The 17,469-nt window shown below is 32.5% G+C and overlaps 1 pseudogene; it reads left to right on the forward strand.

Annotated features, from left to right (window-relative positions):
• The first annotated feature begins 12,741 nt into the window (after positions 1 to 12,741).
• Positions 12,742 to 16,030, forward strand: LOC121116955 (glycine--tRNA ligase-like; annotated as a pseudogene).
• Positions 16,031 to 17,469: the final 1,439 nt, after the last annotated feature.

The raw sequence follows: 17,469 nt of genomic DNA on the forward strand, positions 1-17,469 counted from the left end.
TAATATGGTCCGATGTCGTGGGATTATTACAATCAATGGTAGTTAATTTAAATGCAATTTCGGGCGCTTTAAAAAAAAATAGTTCTAGATTTTTAGTAGAAAACATGATTTTTGTTTTATGTGGCGTCATGTATGGTATCTTAGCACGTAACTCAAGTCTACTTAGTTTTAAGTAACCTTTTCCCCTCTTTGTTACCAACAAGGATCTACGGGGGCTTTGTGAAAGTGTGGTCCGAGCTAACTGCAATTTTATTAATTAAATTTCAAATATGAATCTCTAAGGATTTTTGTACCATTTTGTATTTTTTAATTGATCATCGAGAATTGCTTTATTGCTTCGATCCTGGTATCTCATTCCCAAGGAAAGAGTCAACTTTACTTGCTTATGAGGTCTGGTAGTTTTCCATGGATGAATTCTCCTCCCATCGTCCCTCATGAAATTCAATTCAAACATCTCTTGATATGGATGATCAAGCTAGAAGTATTTTCCTTTGATTATCTCGGTATTCCTTTTCCGAGGCATGACTTTATGAAATTTACATATAAATCTGAAAAAATATGATGATAACGTTAACTACTTGCTAGTACACTCCCATACAAAATGTGATCATTAGAAAATTAAACAAAAAATTTTCGAGATGTATATTTTGTAGAGAGATCGTTTTTTAAATTATACATTGAATATGTATAAGCTATGATATTCCTCATCACTATGTATTATGAATAAGTTATAAGTTTTTAAAGAAAAATCTTCTTTTTTATCATTTTTTAATCTAAAAATGGAAATTTATCGAGCTCAGAACAAGATTCACAACACAAACACACATTTTTATCATAAGAAACTCTGCCATAACTTTTATTAATCCGACTTTTAATTTGGAGATAGTTTTAAGGGTAAAAAATGATTCTGAACAATAATTGTTTTATTACTAAAGTCCCAGATATGTCAAAATTCATATGAATGAGAGAAATACTGCAATCAGTTTTGGATTCTACCCTCGTAGATAAATTCGATTATTGTTTTCAATTAATTTGTACAAAATTCTAACCACCCCCATCTCTTCTTGTTTCCCTATGTAAATAATACAATTTGAAATATAACAATTTTGCGAATACATTTACAGCTTACAAGTGCAGTTTACAATTTATTCCAAATCCCAGTATGTAAACAACAATTATGTAAATCGATAGTTAGTGCGTCATATATTAATTGTAGGTATAACTAAGGGTGATAATTTTGGTAAGAATAGAAAAGCGTGCGAGGAGAAAAGAAGAATTACTTATGGCATCATTGATTAAATAATATACATCTTCTTCTATCAATCATGAACGTTATCATTCCCGCCTTTATTATTCAATATTAATATAATATGAGATGGTGATAGTCGATAGAGAACTGAATAAAATCCCCAAAATGACGTCGCCTTCTGTCTGGATTTATGAAAATGGAGGCCCAGGAATTTGGAAAATACTTACCGGATGAGAAACAGATGGTTTGTTGGATTTGTCGATATAAATGTGCCTTTAGACCCCTGTCTAGAATTACACGCCACTCATTATCCTCATCTCATAACAAGAGTATGGATATTCATCTATAAAATCAATTTGACGATGAATACATCAAGTCAGACTTTAACTTTGATCTCACAACGATGCTTATTGCATGTAATATAACCTTATCCATTGCTAATCATCTACGTTCAAAAAATTTATGGAGAAATACAAGGGTAAACATATCCCTTCCCGAGGAACCATCATTAAATTAATGGAGGACGTTGGTACTGATGTCATATATAGAAACTAATTATTTTTTTTTATACTAGCCTTTCAAAATTAACTAGACTTTTACCTGCAAACTTCCAATCTATTTTTTAATCAAATAATTGGTAACTGAAATTTAGAATGGGCATGCTAAAAAAAAGAAACCAAAAATCAACATGGTAATCTTGACAAATGTTTTGGAGGAGAGAAAGAATCATGCTCATGACATTTCATTAGATCAACTGTGACATTAAATAAAAATAACATCTGCTAAGGAAAAGATAATTAATTGTTCAAATTCAAAAATAAAAAAATAAAAACAGTCTAGCTAAAAAATAAACCAAATTTTCATCACTGGATATAACTATCATCTACCTATAGTATTCCTTGCTCGCTGATGATACGTAACCATTTTTAAAACAGGAAGGAATAGTAAATGAAAGAATTTGAGTGGCTTCTGGGACAATACAGTCTGGCCCACCTCCAGCCCCCCTAAACGTCACGTATTATTCCATATGATCAATTCTTTAGAGCAGAGCCTTTGTGACCGACAGCAATTATTTGGAGGACCCGAAGACCAATTTGCTGACTACCTGGGACTACATCTCCGTGGACTTACATGATACGTGCAGAATGCAAGTCCATTCCAGAAAGACTTACGGCTGGGGTTAAGGCTAAGGGTGACTATTTTGAATGAAAGTTGTGTCACTTGTTTTTGGAATTTGTGTGTACTATAAATTTTTATAATTTTGGATATATTTTTGTCAGTGAATAAACCAAATAATGTTTAATAGTAGTGCAGTTACTTCAAAATATATGAATCTTTTATTTAAAAATTACAAAGGACTATACATCGGTGTAGGTTTTGTTTATCGATATTATATGTATGCTATTTTTCGGAAGTGAAAACTCGTTACTCTGTAAGATACATCAAAGTTTTAAACATTATTGTCAAATTTTTCAATATGTATCAGAATCCAAGCCAGTCTTTTAGATCTCCAATTTTGTATTTTTTAAACAATATAATTTTAATGACGGATAAATTAAAAGACTTTGGATCTGTTGATTTTTCTAAAATATTTATTACCTAGATTTTTAGGATAGTTTTGTAATTTTACATTACAAAAAAATTAAAGTAGACTTTGTCTTTGGGAACTTGCTGAAGGATAATGTTTACTAATATTTTTTATAAAATCTAATTCGCTAATTTTGAATATGTATCTTTTAAAAAATATACATTATAAAATAAAACACTTACTCATTTCTTTCCACATTAACTCCCCCCGATGGCAATAAGGTAGACTTAATATCCAATGATTACAAAATAAAAATCTTTTTATTGTTTTTTAAACATAATACCTATACTTCGAAAAATTATGACCTATATTTGAATATATTTCTCTAAAATATTGTATACATAAACTATATCTTTTTCTTGACATAAAATGACACATTTAAGTAATAAAATATATTTGTTAATCCTGTATTTGTATTTTATTAAATATAGATATACGTTTAAAAAATTAGGAAGGATATTATTACTAGGTTCAAATATGTAATGGTGTCAACTGAGTTGATTTTGTATTTAAAAGAGTATCAAAAATTTTTTTACTTACACACTATAATAATGAAAACAAAAAAAAATCTTTACAATAGGGCACAAGTTTCTAATATTAAGCAAATACTTAGAGGTACCATCTTGATGATTAAAAATCAACGATATCATACGTATTACCAAGGTTTTTCATTCTAACTTTTTTCTATAAACTTCAAGATTGAAATAATATGAAATTTCCATCTTTTTATTATATATTATACTTTTTGAATTTTTCTCACATACTAAAATGTAAACGTTTTCAAACCGTACGTTTGGAACCCACTTTCATGTATGGATAATTTAATTTTTTTATAGCAAGTTCAATATTGGTCTAGTATAAGGAGTAATTGTTGAAAATTTTGTTATGTTTTGATGAAAAATGGAAATGTAATGGCAGTTTATAATTGTTTGGACACTGGTGTCATTTGAAAGTTATTTTTTTTTTCTCTCTCTTTATTAAATTTGTTCAGGATGAGGGATGTATTTTATACTTTGGTTTTTGTCCTTTTAGAGTATTCATATTAAAGTATTCTTTATTAGTAGACAGATTATCAAGTAATAGATGTAGATACAAATATTTTTTATGAATATTATATTTATAAAATGTAGAATAAATGGAAAGAATACAAGGAACAGGATATTTTAAAAATTTCAAGTTGTTATTATGATATTTCGAAATTTTCAATTTGATGATAATTTCAAAGATGATAAGAGGGATAAAGCATATGTAGTAAAACCACTGAAAGTCTATCTGAACGAAAGGTTCAAAATTTTTTTGTCCGACAATTGTAAAGCTCTACAAAAAAGGCAAAGAAAAGTCGGTCTCATGGATCAATTAACTGCTTCATACCACTAAAATTAAGTGATCTAAGAATCTTCTTCAATCTTCTAGTGTTTGTAAATAGCTATATCACTTATAACATTAAATATCCAAATAAATTATTGCTTTTTGACTTCAAAGTTGTAATTGACAAGAGTCTGATTAAATATTATGAAGGGTGTAATAGAGCAACCCAATCGTCTAGAGCAATGAAAAGAAAAAATGTATATGTTGTAATAGATAATCATAGTGGACAGTTTCCGGAATTAGAACGATAAGAAAAAGATGTGCTTATTATGCAAGCAAAAATATAAAAAAACGAACTTTTGTCATTTGTATGGCTTGTAATTTTGCTTTATACTTAGTAAGATATATAAATTGCTTCGTTATGGTTCACATGTAAAGCGGTTATTATATTTTTATTAACTAATTTTTCATGGTAGAATTATTACTTGTTTGAATAAGAAATAAAAATTATATTGAAATAATTAATTAATGTTAAGAATTCAACTCCATAGCGTAGCTTTAGTATTTTGTTTCTACATAATAAAAAATTACCGTTCACCAACAGAGGGACATCAGTGTCCCATTAAATTCTGGCGAACCTATTTAAGTTATTAAAAAAAAATTATAATTAGTTCTAACATGATCAAAGAAATCAAGAATTGACTATAATTATCTTTGATTTTCTTTTGAACTCCTTGTGGGTCTGAAACGGTTAAGGCTTCATTGGTATGGGCCGAAGCTCCGTCCTGCAGTGGCCTTGATGAACCAATTTATGGTCTTGGTGATCTATGGTACCACCTTTTTCTTCAACACAATCGAGTTGTTGGCTATGGGTAGCTGGTATCCAACAAGAAACATAATTAGAGGCATTTTTTCTCAAGTTGATCCCTAACATCATCATAGAGGCCATATATTTGGTCTTGGTGACTGTCCTGGTGCTATTGATAGGCTTGCCAAATCATACCACCCGATAATTTTGCTTTTTGTAGAAAAAGATCAAAGAAAAAAATTAACCGGTTGCTGTTGTGCTTCAGATCATTCATGAGTTGTTGACATCGCTGAAGGCAGAGTTCTTTTTGACGTTGGTATAGAAGTTGCCTCTCAATTCTTCTAAGCGACCTCCTCCAGCCTTTCATATGGGCTTGTCCACAGTAAACCTATCTACCATCTTCTTCTTGGCTCTTTGACATTGTCATCGTTGGGTTAAACTTAAAGGCCTCCATGATGTCTTCAGGTTTCACTCTGGTGGGTCTTCCACTCTTGGGTTTATCTTTTAGGTTGTCCTCATCCGCAAAACGATGTCTGACCCAACAGACCGTGGCATTGCTGACGTTTAAGGCCTTCATGATGTCCGAGGTGGTCCTTTTCAATTCTTGAACTGTTAGAATTGGATCTTATGCAATGCAATCAAGACGTTGCATATATTTTTTTGTCAGTCTAAATTCTGAATGTCCCATTCTCTAATTTAAACTATAAATGATTTGTAAATTTCTATTTTTTGATCAGCCTCATGGGAAAATTTTTATTCCACTTTCATTGACAATCGTTTCTTGTTGCCATGTATTAAGGAACATAAAAAATAAAGATACCAAATCTAGGCTACAATTTAGGAACTAGTTTGTCCTTTAAAAAAATGAACGAAACGTAATCGGAGTTCATGATATCCATTTTTCCTTCATGTTTATGATTATACAAATCATACTATTAGTAATTGAATATTTTTGTCGAACGCTCATAATATGACTTGAACTCCATAATTTAAATATCAATTTGGTCTTTTATAGTACCTACATGGACACAAAATATCACAGCCTTGACCATGATTTACTCATATTGTAACTTGATGAGAAAATAAGCAGGAAAGCATGTGTTATTTAAAAAGGGAAAAGAAGAGTCATCCCTAATCATAGGATATTAATGTGGCTCTAGTTAATTAATAGTTATTTATTTATTAAACTTATGTTTAGTTGTTAGTTTGATATATTTATTTAATTAATTGTAGAATAATAAGTTGTTTTTATATAATCTATTTATATTAGCAATAATCATCTTGAAATATATGACGCATTCAAGAAGATTTTTATTAAAACTCCATGACATCAGATAAAGCTGAGCCACATATTCCACATTCGTAGCCCTATGTCAAGGTCTTTTTCTTTTCAAGTCAGCCAATATTACGGAAAACGCCAGGGAAGGGTACGCTAATGCTCTGTTTCAATGCTTCCTCTGTCAGAGGTATTGCTTAAGGATCACACATCTCCCAGAGGTAATCTACAGTTTGCGGCAGCAAATCGTGCAGTATTTGATTCGCGTATACAATTTCGCCCAGATTATCGAAAATAAATGAGGTATAGAATTGAAATTTTTATTGGTTTATGGGGATGTCATTAGCTATTCATTTCTCAAAATGAATTCCCTTGGCCACTAGCTTGGCCTAAATCTTAAGGGAAGCCAAGCACGTCTTTCCCACAAAGTCCTCGCTCATGTTCTCCCACTCCTTGTCCACGGCAGCTTTCAGGAACACCACATTGTGCTGAGAGAAGCCTTTTTCTTAATAGCACCCCATATTCCACATTCCAGGAGGTTCAGATCAGGCGATCTCAGGGCCACATCTATCATGATCAGATTTTACATGGTTGTTTTTGCAGTTTTGTAGCCCCCTCCGAATAGTTATCATCGGCTTCACGAAAGTATAAAAAATTACTTCGATCTTATAACATAAGATCAAAAGGCCATTTCTTATCATTTTATGCGCAAAAAAAAAATTGTTGGTTTTCAAAATCAAATATATACCTTTTTATAAATGTTATGAAACAAATATTCGCATGAAATAATTAATAGAAACCGTAATTTCTGACTTTCACATGAGTTTTTTTTTATTTTTAGACATATACTATATTTAAATATTTAAAATTATGGTCATAGCTTTTTTGTTACTCTGGAACTCATAAATAAATTTGACGATAAGTTAAAATCTTCATCATCACTTTTCTGATGCACCTCATCTTCCTAAATTATGTAACTGTATGCATCATATAGAAATTAATAAAAACGTTGATATCAATGTCTATAATCTTTGGTAAAATTATAATATACAAAAAAGTGATTGAATAAATTTGAAAATAGTAGTTCTAACTTAATGAAACAAATATAAGCTAAATCAATAAGTTGAAATGGATTTTAATATACAAAAATAGATTTAAAAGAACCATCTAAATATCATCATATAGGTACTAAATATTCATATTCTATGTATAACGAAAAATATAATAGTTTAATCAATGTATGGTATTAGTCAAGAATATCTAATTCAAAAATTCTTTAAATATAAATCACACAATCCAACAAAATCACACTCTCTTTAAAGCATTAGAACATCATATCTTAATTTAATAGAATTTGATCCCATGATTCCAAATATGGGGTTATTTTTTCTCTGCTTGTTATGTGGCCTTCACAAAAAAAACCATACATTTTTTCTATTTTTAAGATTCAAAGTTTTTTAAAGGCTTGAAGATAGATATACATTATGTAAATATATTTTAAAGCCCCATGTTTGAATAGGGAGCTCTTAATCAGCGTTGTCTATAGTGATATAAACTATAATGGTAAAATTGTTGCTGGATAAAGCTGGGTTGAAATATTGGATGAAGACATTATTTTTGTGGTTTTTAAATTTATTTGAGGTAAGAAATTTATAAAAGTCAAAAAGTGATTTGAAAACCACAATCGCACGTATAAAACGAAACTTTCTATTAGAACAATAAAAATGATTAAATACATCATCAAAGAGTAAAATCAATGTCAAAAGACAACAATAACAAGGCAACAACATGTTCCTTTTAACCCTCCAGTTACCCCATCAGTTAGATTTAAGAACATGTCAGTTGATATTGTTGGGCCATTTGAAATATCAAGTAAAAAAAAACAAATACTTTCTCCCTTGCATTGATTTATATACCAAATATACGTAAAGTATTAAAGTTCAAATATCTACTGATTATGTGATAGATTAATAATAATAAGAAAAAGGAGAAGTGATTAACTTGATCAAATCAAACTTCAGCATTACTACCCGCCCCCCCTCCCCTTAGACGAAAGTAAGAGAAAATAAAAATTTCCCTTTTTTTTTCTTTTTGTTTATTGTCTAGTACAAAAGAAAATAAACAAATTATATAAATAAGCAATATTAACATAAAACAAAAGTGATTAATTTATAAAATGGATCTTGTACAGCGCACAGTTGGAGATTCTGGTAGGATCCTGGCGATTACAAAAGCAGGACGGAGTCTATCTTTGGAGACATAGTCGACTTTGGCGTCCAAGTCCAATTTAAAATAAAGATTGTATTTTCGCAGGATTTTAAAAGGACCCAAGAAGGTTGGAGAAAGAGATTCTCCGATTGGCTTATTTTTAACAAAAACGAAGTCAGCCTTGCTCCGACGATTGTTGAACGTTTCTCTCTGGGTTACTCGTTGGGGAACGTGAGCCCTTCTCCATCTTCTCGAAAAAGTACCCCACATCGGCATCTGCCTTATGAATAGGAAACAAATCAAAGGAGTTTGAAGCCAACGATCCAGAGCGACCATTAAGTAACTGGAAGGGCGAATATTTAGATCTATGATCCATTGGTACTGAATTCCTCAGTCCCCACAAAACAACAAGCAGAGCATCAATCCAATTTTCTTTTGCTTCCAGTATCCACGGAACTAGCGGAGTTATTAGGATCTGTGGAACCGTTCAATAAGCCTGTTTGATTCAGGATGATATGATGTGGTCGTCTTATTTGCGATTCCAAGTGCCCTGCAAACACACGTCCGAATAGCACTTTTGAATTGAATCCCCCTGTCTGAAACAATGATGTCAGGTACTCCAAATCTTGATATCCAAGAAAGCTCCAGCCACTGTAGTAGAGGTGATATTTGGAATTGGGATTACTTCTGGCCACCTCGTTTACAGATCCATTATAGTCAGGGCATAGCGCTGTCCTTTGACGAGTGTAAACAAGCCAATTATATCAATGTGGATAAAGGCAAGTCTCGCTGATGATGGATCGAAAGAGGAAGTGGGGTTGGACGTTCTAAAAGGCTTCGTATGTTGACATCTAATGCATTCTTCAGTAATTTTTTTCATGTCAGAACGTAATTTAGGCTAAGCGTATAAAAGTGATACCCTTCTTAAAGTCTCGTTGAATCCCAAATGATTATTTTTGTGGCTTGAATGAATAATTCGTCGGCGAAGTTCTGGAGACACTACGACAAGAAATAAGTCTTCGTTGCCGAAGCCTTTAAGTAAAGTTCCTGAAAAACACTTGACATAAGGTTTAACTTTAAAATTTAGTGTCATGGAGTCTTTGATCTTCAATGACATCTTGAAGAAAATTGGGACTTAATTTGATAGTGTTGTCATTTTTGGAAAGAATATCCGCGGTGTGCTTTAATTTACCTAAAACATGCTCAATCCTACAATTAAACTCTGCTACATATGCAAATGTACGGAATTGTCTTGGAGTCCAGGAGGGACTGTAGAAGTATATCGCCGACACTAAAGGCGTATGATCTGTGGTTACCCTAAAATTTTGTCCATCTAATGCCTACAGAAAATATTTAATGCTTTCTTTACTACTAAGTAATTCCCTATCAAAAGTTGAATATTTCTTTTGCGTTTAAGATAAGGCTTTAGACCAACATGATAGTTGTCACCAGCGCCCATTCACTTTCTGTTCCAGAACGGCTCACATTCCAGTATCAGACACATCGGTCGTAATGGCTAAAGGTAAATAATTGTCCTGGGATGAAAGTTGAGTAATTGAGGATAAACTGTGTTTTACACCTTGAAAAGCTCTTTCACATTCATCATTCCATATGAATTTAATTTTTTTTCTTTAAAACTGGATATAACATCACTATCTATTTTGTCCAATTTTTGATGAATTGTGAATAGTTTTGGGCCATGCCTTCAAATTTCTGTAAATCATCTTTTGATTTTGGAGATAAAATTCTTGCAATAGCTTCAACTTTCGATTTAAGAGGCTTAAAACCCTCTGGTGAAATAGAATTTCCAAGGAACTCAAATGAATTCCTGAAAAACTAGCATATTTCAAGAGAAAGTACCAAGCCGGAAGTTTTAAGCTGCAACAAAACTGTAATTTTGGACTGCCAATGTTCATCCGTTGTCCGAGAAACAATCAATTTATCATCAACATTCACGAAAACATTTTTAATTCCCCTCAAAACAGAATCGATGAGTCGTTGGAATGTTTAGGGAGCGTTTTTAAGCCCTAATGGCATTCTTAAATACTCATACATCCCAAATGGCGTAATGATAGCTGTTTTACTGATGGAATCTTCACTCATGGGTATTTGATTGTAAGCTCAGTGCAAGTCCATCTTACTAAAAAATTTCATCCCTCTTAGGTTTGCCACCAAATCTTTTAAATTTGAAAAAGGATATCGATCTAGATCCCTCATGTTATTTAATTGACGATAATCACCACACATTCGTCAGTCTCCTTTGGTTTTAGGTACTACATGAATCGCTGATGATAAATTTGAAGATGGACGAATTTCGTTTAAAAAAAAATTTCACACCATCCAACTTCGGGATTTAGCAAAGCAGGGAGGCCCTTAGTTTCGATGTGATGTACAACTCCATGATCTGAGTAAGATTGAGTGATTTTTTATGATCGAAAACTTCAGTGTATTGAGATTGAACCCATTGGGCTTCTGATAACTATGAAATGGCGCATAGATGATTATAATATATTTTCTTGTTGAATAGGTCAATTTTAATCTTGTTAAAATGAAAAAAATCTGCCCTTCTGCATACGATGATAAAATTTACATAGGAAAGTTCCTTGATTTTCTATTTGTACCTTTAGAGTTTTAGTAACGAGAACTTCTGCTGGATTCCCTCCATAACCAAAAATAGGTGGCATTTTCACACGATTGAAATCTTTACATTTCGTTTGGGATATAAGGGATACCTGGGCATCCGTATCTACAAGATAATTAATTGAATTTATTTTGTCTGTCATTAATAAAAAATTTAAAGGTTTATTTAATCCCTCGGTCCCATGCAACCGAGGACGATTAAGTTTTTTTAATCAATAAATTAAAATTTCAATCTGGACCAGAGCACACAGTTGCATTCAATCCAAATTTTGAATAATAACATTTTTTTTTTTAATTTTGAAGATGTTGAAGACTTCGAAAAAGCTCCACTATGTCTCTTCTTAATCAAAAGTGCGACAGTTGTAGAAGAGGATGATCCTCGACAATGGAAATCTGCTAAATTCTTAGTCATAAATTTTGATTGTGCTCTCAAATATCCCTGTTGTTCCTTTGGATCATTCCGTATTAGTGCTTATTTAATCAAACTTTCACGTAAATCCTTAAGGTATTCCTCGCCCGGAAGATGTTCAACCTCATCTTTTACCACCATGCTCAAGAGCCCGGAAGTATCAACCATCATGTCGACTATTTGTTTTTATCCTTGTGGAAGATGATAGCCCATATCGGACTATTTCTGATTTATATGCTCCTCAATAATTAGATTCTCCTCACTAATAGGAATAATATGGAAAATCTCATCCAGCAATGTGACTGTATTTAACTTCGGTATGACAAATCCCCCTCAACGCAAAATCAAGTTCAATTCTCCAGAACCAATTCTCAACATCGGAAGACCAGAACCTACAAAGGCGGAGTTCTGCAACGACCATTACTAAATTTGACTCTTCCGTTTTATCGACCATGCTTGTTATTGAGGAGACACAGGTAGGGAAGTTTCCTTGCGTGGCATTTTTCGAATCATTTCGGGGTCACCAATGTAAAGTAGTTCTAAGTTCAAATATCTACTGATTATATTCTAGATAAATAATAATAAGAAAAAGGAGAAGTGATCAACTTGATGAAATCAAACTTAAACATAGAAATGTGCTGAACCAATGCCTAACCAAACTTCACAAGAATTGGTTAAGCTTTGATGAAGTGTTGGGGTATCAAATTTTGGAGTATCTGACACTATTCATTCGGATAAAGGTCGACAATTTGTATGTACTAGATGGTCTAATTTTATCCAACATTTTGGGATCAAACATAAAACTACTCCATTCTACATACCACAAGCTAATGGATTTCTAGGGAGAAGGCATATAAAACAATAGGAATTTATTAGAGCAAACGATTGTAAATGGGATGAATATCTTCCATTATGCTTGTTATAGATGAGAAACAATCAAATGACACATTGAATCTACCCCAGTAGAAATGGTATCTGTAGAAAATGTACAAAATTCTGACGAAACCATAAGATAATCTTGTATGGATTCAACAACAGATTCAGCTTGAAAAATTATTCGAGCTATACTGTATTATCCTGGAACTAATCATCACAACCTGCGTTTGAGTTCATTAGAATATAAATAATTTTTATTTACATACTTTCGTTATATCCTCAAAATCATAATAAAGCAGGCAGCTGATAATCACATCATTATTTTAAACAATGATACCATAAGTCTTTCTCCCCCATCTCCTTGCACCCGTTTTTCTCTGCAGGATTATCAACTTTGCAAAAGTAAGCTGAGAACCCACGCACGCTCTTTCTCAGGGAAGGCGTTGAGCAGCTGAATGATGTTAACTTCTCGGTAATTCATGCACGCCTTGACTCGACTTCTCCAATTTCCAAGGTTCCCTCTCTTTTCTCCACCTCATAACAAATTATCTTCACCGGTTTGGGGATCAAAAGCAAAGAAACACAGAAAGGTTCGAATCCCACTTCTTTATCCCTCTGATCGACTAATAATGGACCCTGAGGCCGAAGTGATCCTTGCACCATTGCGAGCTTCTGTCAAAGAACAAGGTTGTACTTACCCTAGTGTTGGTCATGTATTCATTAGTATTCTTCATTTTTAATAAATAGGAGATTTGGTTCGAAGTCTCAAGCAATCCAATGGAGACAAACTTGAGATTAAACGGGCTGTTGCTGAATTGAAAACGAGGAAAAAAACCTTGGAGGAGAAAGAAATTGCTCTGGCCCCTGTAGAGCTAAATTTTGATCGAAACAAGATAGAGGATCTTCTCAAAAGACGATTCTTTTATTATCAATCCTTTGCTATTTATGGTGGCGTCTCGGGGCAATTTGATTTGGGCCCAATGGGATGCGCCACTAAATCCAGTCTGCTTGGAAAAAATACTTTGTTCTTGAGGAACAAATGCTTGTGGTAGACTGCACTTCTCTCACTCCTGAAGTAGTACTCAAAGCCTTTGGTCATGTTGATAAATTTGCTGATCTCATGGTCAAAGATTTGAAGAATGGAGAGTGTTTCAGATTAGATCATTTGATCAAGTCTCACCTTGATTCCGTCAAAGCCAGTGGTAAAACGTCCGAAGATACTAAAAAAGAGTGTGAATTAATCATATCTCGTTTGGATGGATTGACCAAGCAAGAAATGTCCGATGTTCTTCAAAAGTTTTCAATTAAATCTCCCATTACTGGGAATGATCTCTCAGAGCCTCTTGAATTCAATCTTATGTTTGAAACGCGCATTGGACCTACTGGTCTAAAGAAGGGTTTTTTGAGACCTGAAACAGCTCAGGGCATTTTCGTTAACTTTAAAAGGCTCTTGGAATTCAACCAAGGGAAATTGCCTTTTGCCGCTGCTCAAATTGGTAATGCTTACAGAAATGAAATATCTCCTCGCTCTGGATTGCTTCTTGTACGTTAATTTACTATGGCAGAAATTGAGCACTTTTGTGACCCTTCAGATAAATCTCATCCTAAGTTTGTAAACGTCAAAGGCATAGACCTCAATTTACTCTCCGCCTCTAATCAAATGGACGGAAAGTCTGCCGTTAAAACCACCATAGGGGAGGCTGTTCATTCGGTAAGTTCACCTTCACTATTTTAATCATGAAATTATACCTTTTTTTTGCTGTTAATATTAGTTAAAAACTCTCACGGCTGGACCTATATTTCTATTTGAAATCCAAGAGCTTTCCAGACATTATTGCCATACTGGATACGAGGCTCAGAGATACAAAAAAAAAATTATCCCTCAATCTCATTCTTTTGAATCAAATACCATATAAAGATAATCCCATCTAGTACCTAATGAAAGTCCTGTCTAAAGTGGCATTTAAAAGAAAATCGAAAAAAAAAAGAAAATGGTAACCCTAAAAATTTGATGAATGTTTTGAAGGAAATAAAAAATTATGCTCATGACGTTTCATTAGATCATCTAAAATCACCTAAGACAAGGGAGGAAGTTGAAAATGATAAAATCCAGGACATTTACTACAATTACTCCAATGTCGATCGCCAAATCAACTCTGAGTCAAAAAAGGGCTTATAATTATAATTATGCAAAAAATCCTCAAGTTTACTTTCCGTTATTTCCGATCACGCACGAATGTTGAGTCAGGTTTTTAACATAGTTAAATTTATTTAGGAAAGGATGTTCACTTCTCAGGAATTAAATAATAATGACCACTACTAAGGAAAAGAAAATTCATTCTTCAGATTAGCAATTCCCAAAAAAATGACCCACCTAAAAAATATACCGGATTTACATCACTGCTCCCATCCATCTCTAGAAGTTTTAGTTTTAGTAAAAAAAGATTTTTCTCCTGTGCTTATCGAGTCAGATAGCAAAGGTAATTATTTAAACCTTCACATTGACCTTTCAGGCTAACTTTTTGCAATATATGGAGCAAATAAGAACGGTATTGATCTTTTTTCAAATATAGTCTCAGGAATAAAATAGAATAGAGAGGTAACTCAAGTCTCCACAGATATTACAAAATAAATCATATCGTTTTAATCGAATAAATATAGATATAGTGACTGTAAAAAAGAAGGTACCTCCTTATATTTTGTTTCAAATGAGGAAATTGACCCAAGGGTTCTTCTTGGAAGTTTTCGATGACACTAACATGGATCAGCAAAAAAAAAAAAAAGAAATATTATAAGTATTAAAGGAAAAAATTGAAACCGCCAAGGTTATTGGCTCACTTTAGGAATTTTGAAAGATATGTGTGGAAAAGCTATGTCTCATCTTAAAAGCTTTTTAACAAGAGATTTAGCTTTTAATTTCCATTCGAAAGTTTTTAAGTGACGTGACGGGGTTTTAACTCTCATAATAAAAAAGGAAAAATGAAAATATCAAATTATGGAACGATAACACTTCTTAACACTTCGCTCAAAATAAAAAAAAAACAATAAAAAAAAGAATAGTCCAGGAACTTGCCTCCAATATACTGGAATCTCAAATCGCTTTATTAAAGGAAGTCAAGCAGAAGACATACCCAAATAGATCCAAGATGCTACTAATATTTATAAGGCAAGTGATAGGTACTCCTTCAACTCCATAACCTGCATATACAGTAGCAGGTAAAAAGATTTTGATTTTGGAGAAGATTCATAGGGTACGAAGGCTTCAAGGAGGACGTCAATTATCTTAATCCACGGACTGTCATAGAAAAACTCTTTTTTTTAACTCAAAATAAAAAGGGATATGCAGAGTTGTTCTCTTTATAAAGAAAGAAGTCTACTAAAACTGCTCAAGGATCCTCAAGAGTCCTTACCATCCTAGAGAAAAAAAAATTAAGAAAAATATGAGCTGGATGGACTAGTTGATCACTACCTCGAGTCAACCAACCCCTTCGAAAATTTTATTGAATGATGATGTTTGACAATGGAAGGTCAATGAATATTCTTTGCTTATGTTGTTTTTTTTGCTTCTTTTTTTCTTTTAAAAACAATGAAAATCTTAGTTGATTAATTGTACGAGTAAATTTTAAATTGTGTTTCCGAAGTTTAATAAAATATTCATCTGTTTCATAGCTTATAAAATAGTTAATTTATTGATATACCGTGAATGGAACGACATAAATCAATGAAAAACACGCTCGGGAGAAATTATCCCCTTGAACTCAAGGTTCGTGTCTCGGTCGTTACTAGAAAATAAATTTACTTAATTTATATGGTCTTCAAATACAATTCCTAGGTCAGATGAAGTAATGGTAATACTATAATTTTTAAGTATACCTATTCAAGTTCAACTTCATCTGTCCAATTAAAAGAACGCTAAATAAATTATTTGGGCCTTTGTTATTCTGTTACGGCATTGTATATCAATCCAAAGTTTACCCTGATGTCTGTTGGTTCATCTTTAATAAAGTTGTCAGACAAGATCATTCAAGATCTCTCAACTGATCAAAACTTTCGGTATCAAATTGTATGTGCAATTAAGGACACAATACCGCCTGTAACGATAGCCCTGCAAGAAGTACATTGAACTAGAATAACACTATTATGTTTAATTATTCGTAATATATGCAACTTCATCTGACCAACTAAGGGGAAAATAATTATAAAATATTTCAAAGTACAATATATATTAAAAACTAAAACCTAACGTAGTTTATAATTAAACCAAACTAATAATAATGAACAAATTTTTGTCTTCCCTCCAATTCTTAATATTATGAACACACTTAAAATAAATCCTGAACAATTTTTTTTTGTAATAACTGTACAGAGCAGAATTGTATTTATTTGTTGCTGATGAGACTCAATCATTAAAACTTATACTGTTGATGAAGAACGTTTATATGAATAATCTTACTGAAATATATATCTATAATTTTAGTCTCTATAATAAAAAATACTCCTCTTTGCTTTTTTACAAATATATTTTTTTACATACATTACTTGTAAACTGAGTGCGACACGTAAACCAGTTTTCTTGCAACTACTGGATAAGTTAGTTTACCTCAATAGTGCTCAACAATTTTTACAAATAAAAAAATTATCAAACAAAGACTTTGCATTAAATTTTAATGTTTCAAATAGAGCAAACGGTCAATAAGGAGTAATAATTGGCATATTAAGGCGTTTGCGTGATAAGTTCCGTCAAAAACAGCCAGAAGTATGAAAGAACAAGGCATGCTTTTTACAAAACCATAACGTACATATAGCACAGATTCACGATTGTGAGCAATTCCAAAGCCAAACACGCAATAAATACCATGGATATAGCACCATATTAACCTGATTTAGCTCTGTGATACTTTTGTTTGTTCCCCATACTTAAATTGCCATTCCTTGGAACACGTTTTGAGTCTATTGAGTCCAAAAAAAAAATAATCGCGGAAGGAGCCAAATGCCATGCCAAAAAGTTTATTTGAAAATGTTCCAAGGACCGGAAAAAACATTGGCATATTTGTATTGCATTCAATGGATATTGATTTTGAATTTTAATGACTAAATGTGAATTTGT

Source organism: Lepeophtheirus salmonis, unplaced genomic scaffold (assembly GCF_016086655.4).
Source record: "Lepeophtheirus salmonis unplaced genomic scaffold, UVic_Lsal_1.4 unplaced_contig_122_pilon___fragment_2___debris, whole genome shotgun sequence".
NCBI classification, from domain to species: domain Eukaryota; kingdom Metazoa; phylum Arthropoda; class Copepoda; order Siphonostomatoida; family Caligidae; genus Lepeophtheirus; species Lepeophtheirus salmonis.